The following is an 8,368-nucleotide window of genomic DNA, read 5'->3' as shown; positions in this document are numbered from 1 at the left end:
CAGAATGGCCATCATCAAAAAATCTACAAACAATAAATGCTGGAGAAGGTACCCTTCTACACCGTTGATGGGAATATACATTGGTACAGCCACTAGGTTGGGATTAACATATGCACACTACTATATAAAAAATAGATAATCAACAAGGATCCACTGTATAGCACAGGGAACGCTACTCAGTACTCTCTAATAATATGGGAAAAGAACCTGAAAAAGAATATGTATAACCAAATCACTTTGCTGTACACCTGAAACTAACACAACATTGTAAATCAACTATACTCCAATATGAAATAAAAATTTAAGAAAAAGAAATGCACATTGGTTTTATACTCATTTTATGTCACTTTATGGATAATTACTAAAAACCTTACAGTGTAAAAAAGTGAACTTTAATTACAAATATGTGAGATGTTATTTTGTAATCAGAGTTAAGGAAACACGTTCTAATGAACAAAACTGGTCTTCAGCATATTAGAAAAATGAGTGGCTGCTTTATTTTATCGCACATGGAGATGTGCTAAAATCTTTGGGGGGATGAATGGAACCAAGAGAGAACCTTTCCTACTGGACTTCTTTACTATTTTTAACCATTGATATTAGCTCATTTTGGTTGCGCTGTCCCTATGCTTCCTTGAAACAATGATTTATTCACCCCCAGGCAAGAAGCAGAGTGACATACAGTACATGAAATAAAACCCCCAAGGTGCTAAAACTTAGAACACCAGTCTACTTTGTCAAGGTCTGATGATTCCACTTGGGAATGGGGAATTTGGCAGAAACCGGTTGTAATATTTTAAGGGTTGTCACAAACTTGGTTAAAACCTGTCCTTCTTAAGAAGGCAGTTTAATTGCATCACATTTCATCATTATTTTTTTCATATTGACATTTAGTTCTTAGGGACTACCAAGGTACAAATTTCATGTTATCAATTTCAAATTTGGGACACATGTCAATGTCAAATGAACCAAATTTATTTATATACCAATTTATTTCAGATTGCTCAAGTTCCTAGTTTTGTTAAAGTAATAACAACTTAGTCATCTAGTAATCACTACGTAGATGCCTAAGTACACACTGAAATTTTTTAAATGTCAATATGATTCAGATGGGACAGACGAACCTTAAAATTTTGACTTGTACATTCAGATCTCCCAAGAAGAAATGGTTCAAGAGAATGTAAGTCATCCTATCAAAAAATTATCCAAAACAACTCCTCTTCTACTAAAGCTTGGGAGGTTCACACACATTTGGATTCACTCTCAGTATCTTAGTAATTTTCTCTTTGCATGTCCTAGGCTAAAAGAAATACCTAACAGTTCCATTTATTTAGTAGCTAATTCCAGACAGCTTAATAAGTATTTATGTCCTAACAACTTAGTAGGCTTTTGGAAAAAATACACATAAATTGAGAGAATAATACTTTTAGTTCATTCTTAATAACCACAATTACTTACAAACGGGGTGTGTGCACCTGTTTGGCTCTGCAAATGCTTAAATCAGATCAAGCACTCACACACTCATTTCCTGTTTCACGCAGATTGTCATATGGTACTTACTTTTTATCACGCAGCTGCAGGAAACATAGCTCAGCAAGTTATGATGTCATCATCAGGAATGCAGCCCAACGTGATGTTGAAATTGTTAATATTTTTCACTCCATGTCTGAGGGATGTTGAGTATTGCTGTGTTTTTCTTGAAAACTTAAAATATTACGCAGCTCCTCCATGAGTCTGCTGCAGCTCTGGAGAGAATACGTTGGTGCATAGTTTGAGTGGTATGCCTGTAGTCTGTTGATCTCATTGTCATATAGATATGTGGCAAATCACACAGGCTTTTAAAGCTGTCATTTCACTACCAACCTTCCTCCTCCTTCCGTAGGCACAGAACACCGGGTGAGAGAGGAGATTAGGAATAGCCAGCAGCTGGGTGCAATCGGCCTTTATTGGACTGAGATGTGAGATGTGGCGTCAGCATCCAAGCACTGGAGCAAGGAAGCTTGTCTTTCCAGGAACACTTTTCTAGGGTTCCACTCTTTAACTTAATATTATTGGGTGTGCAGGATTCCAGGGAAATATATTTGATAGGGCTCATGTCTACAGGAACAGTTTGGTTACAAAATAAATAATGCCATGTTGGGTACAGTGAAGTATCAATGAAGGTTCAGAATAATGGGTAGAGATACTTCTGTATGGGAGATTTCTGTATTCAGTTTATTGTCCAACCAGCGCACAATGATGTTTTTTGTTTGTTTTTTCACTGTCCAGGCATCATTTCTTCCTGTTAATGTCCAGGAACTGTCTCTTTATTGTCATTGTTAAAGGCACCATCCTGGCTAATTTCATATCTCCCACTAAGAGAAAAAGATATAGTATGATCTCACTTATACGTGGAATCTGAAACACAAACAAACAGCAAACCAAGCTCATAGATACAGAGAACAGGTTGGTGGTCACCAAGGCAGTAGATGGAGGGTGGAGAGTGGGCAAAATGGGTGAAGGGGGTCAAAAGGCACAAACTTCTAGTTTTAAAATAAATAAGCCATGGGGATGCAATGTATAGTTAATAATACTGTATCATGTATTTGTAAGTTGCTAAGAGAGTAGATCTTAAAAGTTCTCAACACAAGAAAAAAATTCTGTAACTATGTGTGGTGATGGATGTTAACTAGACTTACTGTGGTGACCATTTTGCAGTACATACAAATATCGAATCATTATGTTGTACATCTAAAACTAAGATAATGTTGTATGTCAATTAGTCTAAAAAACAGTTAGCAATGCTGTTAGAACTCATAGTGCCATGAAACAACATAGATAGTCTTGCCTCTACAGTTTCTTAATATCATTTATTTCACACTGATTGCATCACCACTCATGATTCTACATTTTCGGTAATATTGCCCATGAATAGTGGTCTCCAAGGGTTCTTTCAGTGGTTGTTAATATTACTACACTTTGATGATTGACGACAGCAAATGTGAGTGTTAGCTATGGAAACAATAATAATAGGCATGTAAACAATAATTCATTTTCTGGTCTGGTTAAATTTATCTTTAAAAACTTGTTGACATAAATGTCAAACAACACATCTTCCATCCGTGCCTTCTCCTGGAATCATTAGGCAATGATCACTGGATCCCTAGAAAGTGATCTTTTTCAATGCTGGCTGCACTCCCACCTTCCACACACTGAGGAGGATGTCAATTAGGAGGGCTTACTGATCTTGCAGAATGACAATCTCAAAAGCCCTTGGAGGAGATAGACATGGCCGCTGCCAAGCATGTCCTGTCATGTGGCCTGGAGCCTGTGGAGGGATGGAGTGATCTCCCTGGGTGCCAGCAGGGAGGGGTGGGGGGGGGGGTAGGGCACAGGATAAAGCTAAGACAAACAAACATCATAAACCACTTCAGCTAAAAGTTGCTTAGGGAACATCTGGTAGGGCATTTTCCTTTAGACCGGCAACAGCAGGTGGCACATGAAAGGAAGACTTGGCTGCAATGGTTTCTGGACTTGTGAGTGATGAGTGATATCTCTCCAGGTCTGTTTTCAGTGACTTAACCATTGGAAGCGATGTGCTATTGATCCTCCTTGGGCACGTTCTCTTCCTTACAGTGTTCCTCTCTGTGGGCTTTCTTCTTAAGCCTTTCCCCTAATATATTAGTTTGCAAAAATATGTCGCAAAGTTCCTTTTGATTTTACGTCTTTACCTGCCATCTGTGAGATCCAAAACCGGATTTTATATTCTGTTCTGCTCCCAGGTTGTCTAGTGTCCCACAGTATTCATGAATATTGGTGAAGGTAACTCACTCTGGAGGGACTTTTAATGTAGCTGTGCTCTTCCAAAGTATCATGATCTTCAGAGACCTGTCACAAAGAAAAGGAAGCAATAGAAGTGGACACGTAAATTCTTGCCAGATAAAAAATAAGGTTTATGTGCAATCCTCAATTATATATTGACATTTATCCTGCTTATTTCGTTTAGTTTTGTCTGTGTATTTCTGGTTATTTAGTTGTATGGGTTAAGTTGAAGTGCTTGACATAAGTCATTCTACAGTGCAAAGATATTTAGACTGAGGGCCAGGATTCTTGTTTCTAGACCATCTCTCTATTAATTGACTGCATGCTCCTGTACTAATCACGTTAAGCTTCAACTCATCTATCAAGATAATTAAATCACGTGAACTCTAAGGTCCCATTATTCAGCAAAATTTTAGATAGCTATGGTTTTATGTTAATAAATGACTGTGACTTGGTTTGATATAGCTCCAATTTATGTCATTTTGACCACACACTTCACCTTTTATATCTGACAGATTTCTGGATTAACAAAATTAAATTCATCCTAGACAGTTATTAAAATATCATTAATGTTCACATTTTCTCCCCAAGATAGTGAGAACAGGCTAAAGTAATCTAAGGTAACTACCTCTAGTTACCTTCTCAGCCACATAACAAAAGCACTGGACCTGAGCCTACGCAGGTGGGTCCACTTTTCTTCTCATTCTTCGATAATGAGAGTAGTGCCATAAACCGTTTCAGCGGGCAATTTAAGATATCCAGTTCCATTTATTTATCGATATTTTAACCTTCTTTCAAGGGTAAGACTTCTTTCCTCCTTAACTAGGGTCAGAAACAATAGGAACCTAGAGAAGGATGGGGTATCCTTTACCCACCCCCGCCATGAGAAATCACTATTTAAGACTCTCCAAGGTCAAATGAAGGTGAGAGGGAAAAAAGGTGATGAGGGGTTGGTGGGTTGGTTGGTTTTGGGCTTTGTAATATAAATTATTTTCCAGTTATTGATAACTATTTTGCCTTTAGTCTCTAAATTTACTATTTAGTCAGATTTTGTTGCTTTAGTTTTATTATTTCTGTAGTGTGTATTGGAAGAGGAAATCTATCTTAGGCTTCCGGAGCATCCCTGTATGTTCTTGTTGAATGTGCCAGACTGCAAGCTCCTCCTGATAAAGAGCGATTTCTGTAGTTAGTCACCCAGGCAACTAAGTAGGTTAAGAAGATGAGAGTGACTACATGCACCTCTTTGCTCCAAAAGGGGAGACAGCAGGTTTGTTTGCTGCTTGCTACCATGTTTGCCGCTGGCAAAGGGGCAGTACTGGGTCGTTGGCCCAGGTTCTTCTCCTGTAAAGCACCTGTGCACAGGTGTCCTCTGGCCCTCCACGTGGTCCTGTGGGAATTGGGGCTCAGAGGACCCACACAAGCATGCTGACATGTTGAACACTGCTGTTCCTATGACTCTTTCATCTGATTCGAGAGTCTCTTGTCTTTTGTCAGTTTCCATGAACCTGTGGCAAGTTAACTTACTCTCTTGCGAGTAGGGCAAATCACACAGCACCTCACAGTTCCTGATGGTGTTTGGCAATGAGAATGGGCCGCTGACAGAAACATGGCTTTCTAGAAAAGAACTACCTGGGCTCTGTTGGACAATTAATGGGATTTAAGGAGGGTTCTTGGAAATTTGCAGCAAATGTATTGACCAAATTGTATGGTCAAAGGAACAATAAATGTTTCTCCGGATTGTTGCCTGTTAATGAGGAGGAATTAGACAGGTCTTAACAGTATATTTCTTAAATATTTAATTGGTTGTGATAAAAACCTTCTAAACAATGTTAATAAGGAAAAAGGAGTACCCAATTTGAGTTATGCATTACTGAAAAATATATACTAATTCAAAAGAGATAACAAGCATCTCCTAAATTATCTCAATAATTTAGCATTTTATACTCACACTTATTATCAGAATTATTACCCTAAAAAAACCAGTATCTGATTAAATACTCTTTTTAATATTGTACTAATGACTAATTAATAAAAACTAGTTTAAGATGAAAAATCAAAGATGAAAAAATTATTATTTACCAATTTATAATTAGGTCAATCATGTAAATTAATTTTAATCTATGTATTTTCACCATATTGTCTGCCCCATTTTCCCCAACTACATTTCATCATATATCAATAAGACGGTTATTGTAACATGTAATAAAAGATAATTCTGCTCCTCACAAAGCGCCTATTTCGAAAACATCATCAATGTTTTCACTCAACATTACAAGAAATGGATTTGAATACAGACTTGGGTAGGATTTGGAATTTCCAGAGTAGACTTAGTTCTTAATGAGTGGTCACTTTGTATCAGGCATCACTCTAAGTGTCCTATGTTCACTTATTTCATAGAATGATGCCATGGTTAGGCTTCCCTAATAACTCCGTTCTACAAAGAAGGAAAACAAGAACAAGAGTTCCACTACATTGCTTTGTGCCACATGGCTCCTTAGTGCAGACCCAGAATGCCAACCCAGCAGTCTGGTTCCACAGCCAGATTTAAAGCCACTGTGCCAGGTCAGGCAACCTTATTTTCTCTATGTCTGAGTCTCTTCAAATGTGAAAATATGGACAGGTTAGTGCTGAAGATCCCTTTCAGGAATAAGATTTTTCATGACATCAGAAGAGAAATCACATTTACAAAATGCATTTCCAAGTTAGTCAAAGATTAAATTTCTCTTAAAAAAGGAGGAAATTTCAAGATTCTCAATTACTTTGAGGAAACTGAGGAAAAAGCTGTTCAATACTAGAGCATTATTTTGCATCTGTAATGTCTCTTGAAGCTTCATTGAAGTCCATGATCTTTTTAAAGCAATGGAAGTGAGTGAAAATATATAATTCATCATGGCTCTTTTATTTTCTGGCTTCTCATTTGGTCATGATGCAATGCCTAGACCTAGAATATTATCAGGAAAAGTCTTATTCTGTTCTTTCTCCTTCACAAAACAATTTTCTGCGTTAGACTGAAAAGCCTCAATGATGTGGCTAGTACAACAACGATGCCCTCTTTATTACTGAGACTTACTGAGAACTATTGATGTCAGACCAGATGCAAAAAAACAGGAATGAAAGAGCCACACATCCAAAGAAGACAATTTAATTCTTAATTCAAAATCATTGTGTATTTTTATTATTTCATTATTGCTGAGTTAATTCAAAGGTATTCAGATGTTTATTTAAAATGATGTCAGCTTAAGGTCTTTGGTTCTTGTTGCTGCATTTTTCATTTTTTAGTAATATTTACTGAACACCCACATTTCTGTTTGAGATATTGTGCTTGAAGGTCGGCCTCTGCTTTCACGGAATCTATAATCTCCCAAAGCAGACAAGCCAGCAATTATAATGTAATGTGACCAGTGCAATAAGAGGGTAAGCAGAAGGCACTAAGGAAGTACTGGGTGTGGGGCATCAAAACTAGTCTAGGAATTCTGAGATGGTCCTCTGATTCGGTGTAATACCTACAAAAATTGTATACAAGCCACAGCTTTCTCAAAAAAAAAATCGTACATCACAAAAAGTACACCTACAGGTATATTCAAATTAAAATTCTGTGAACGGCACAGCTTTGCAAATATGCATTTTCACATCAGATATAAGAAAGATTATATTAAATTAGGACATAATTAACTTTCTGATAACAAGCTTTATTTTCCTAAAATTTTAAAATTGCTTGAAGACATTTTATTCTTACATAATAGTATTTTATAAATATGACCTCTTAAGATTCACTGATAATAATTCAAATGTTAATGACTTGGAAAGTACTAAGCTCAAAAAGTTAATGTTCTCCAAGTGAGACACTTTCATATACATTTCCCTAAAGATGTCATCTTTGCTAAGATCGGAGCAAAGTCTATTCCAAGTCCCAGTATTTCTCTGCCTTTAAAAAATTCAAATACCACCCCCTCCAAATTCCTCACTTTAAATGTATATTAACACAACCTATTTATTATTATGTTTTTGTGCAAAAGCGAAGGTTTACATCTCAGATCTTGAACTAAGATGTAAACCATAGAGTATTGTTTGGCCAACAGTCAAATACTATGGCGTTTAACCCTTAACCTTTCCTTTCTCTAAGACATTTTCTCTTTTTATCAGAATATTAATCTCTCCATGTTAGCTACTTCTGCCTTCCCAGCGTAGTTAACATTAATTCATGGCAATCTTGTCAAAATACTTCTATTTCACCTTTTAGAGCAATTCCAGCTGTTTCTTTTTGTAATAGAGTTTTGTTTTTACTGAAAGAACATGCAAATTAGACAAAGTGAGAAACGAGAGTTTTTTCCGTATAGATAAAAATTTTGCATTGTGAAAAAATTCTTTTAATTCTATCTTTAAAAGGTAAGTAGGCCAGTTTTTCTTAGCATAATTAAAATGCATTGTTTAATATATTTAAATGCCTTCAGTAGGTCATGAACTTGCTATTTCATTACTGTTACAAAGATGACTGCTGAAAACTATAACAAAGAATTTATATAAACTCGTCCCACATTTCCTATATTTTTCAAATGTGTATCCCAAA

At 36.6% G+C, this 8,368-nt stretch overlaps 1 long non-coding RNA gene across 3 annotated transcripts in view; it reads right to left on the bottom strand.

Moving 5' to 3' along the window:
* Window positions 1-1,489: 1,489 nt before the first annotated feature.
* Window positions 1,490-8,368, bottom strand: part of LOC307191451 — a 47,587-nt gene continuing 40,708 nt past the window's right edge. For all 3 annotated transcript variants that reach the window (XR_013829786.1, XR_013829787.1, XR_013829788.1), the window contains 2 exons: window positions 3,711-3,867; window positions 1,490-2,397 (listed from right to left, as the gene is read on the bottom strand). This is a non-coding gene — a long non-coding RNA (uncharacterized lncRNA). The remainder of the gene's footprint in view (window positions 2,398-3,710; window positions 3,868-8,368) is intronic.

This window comes from Stenella coeruleoalba, assembly GCF_951394435.1.
Source record: "Stenella coeruleoalba genome assembly, chromosome: 9".
In the NCBI taxonomy this organism is placed as follows: Eukaryota; Metazoa; Chordata; class Mammalia; order Artiodactyla; family Delphinidae; genus Stenella; species Stenella coeruleoalba.
Note: the sequence above shows the minus strand (reverse complement) of the source record. Positions and strands in the feature narration are given on the sequence as shown.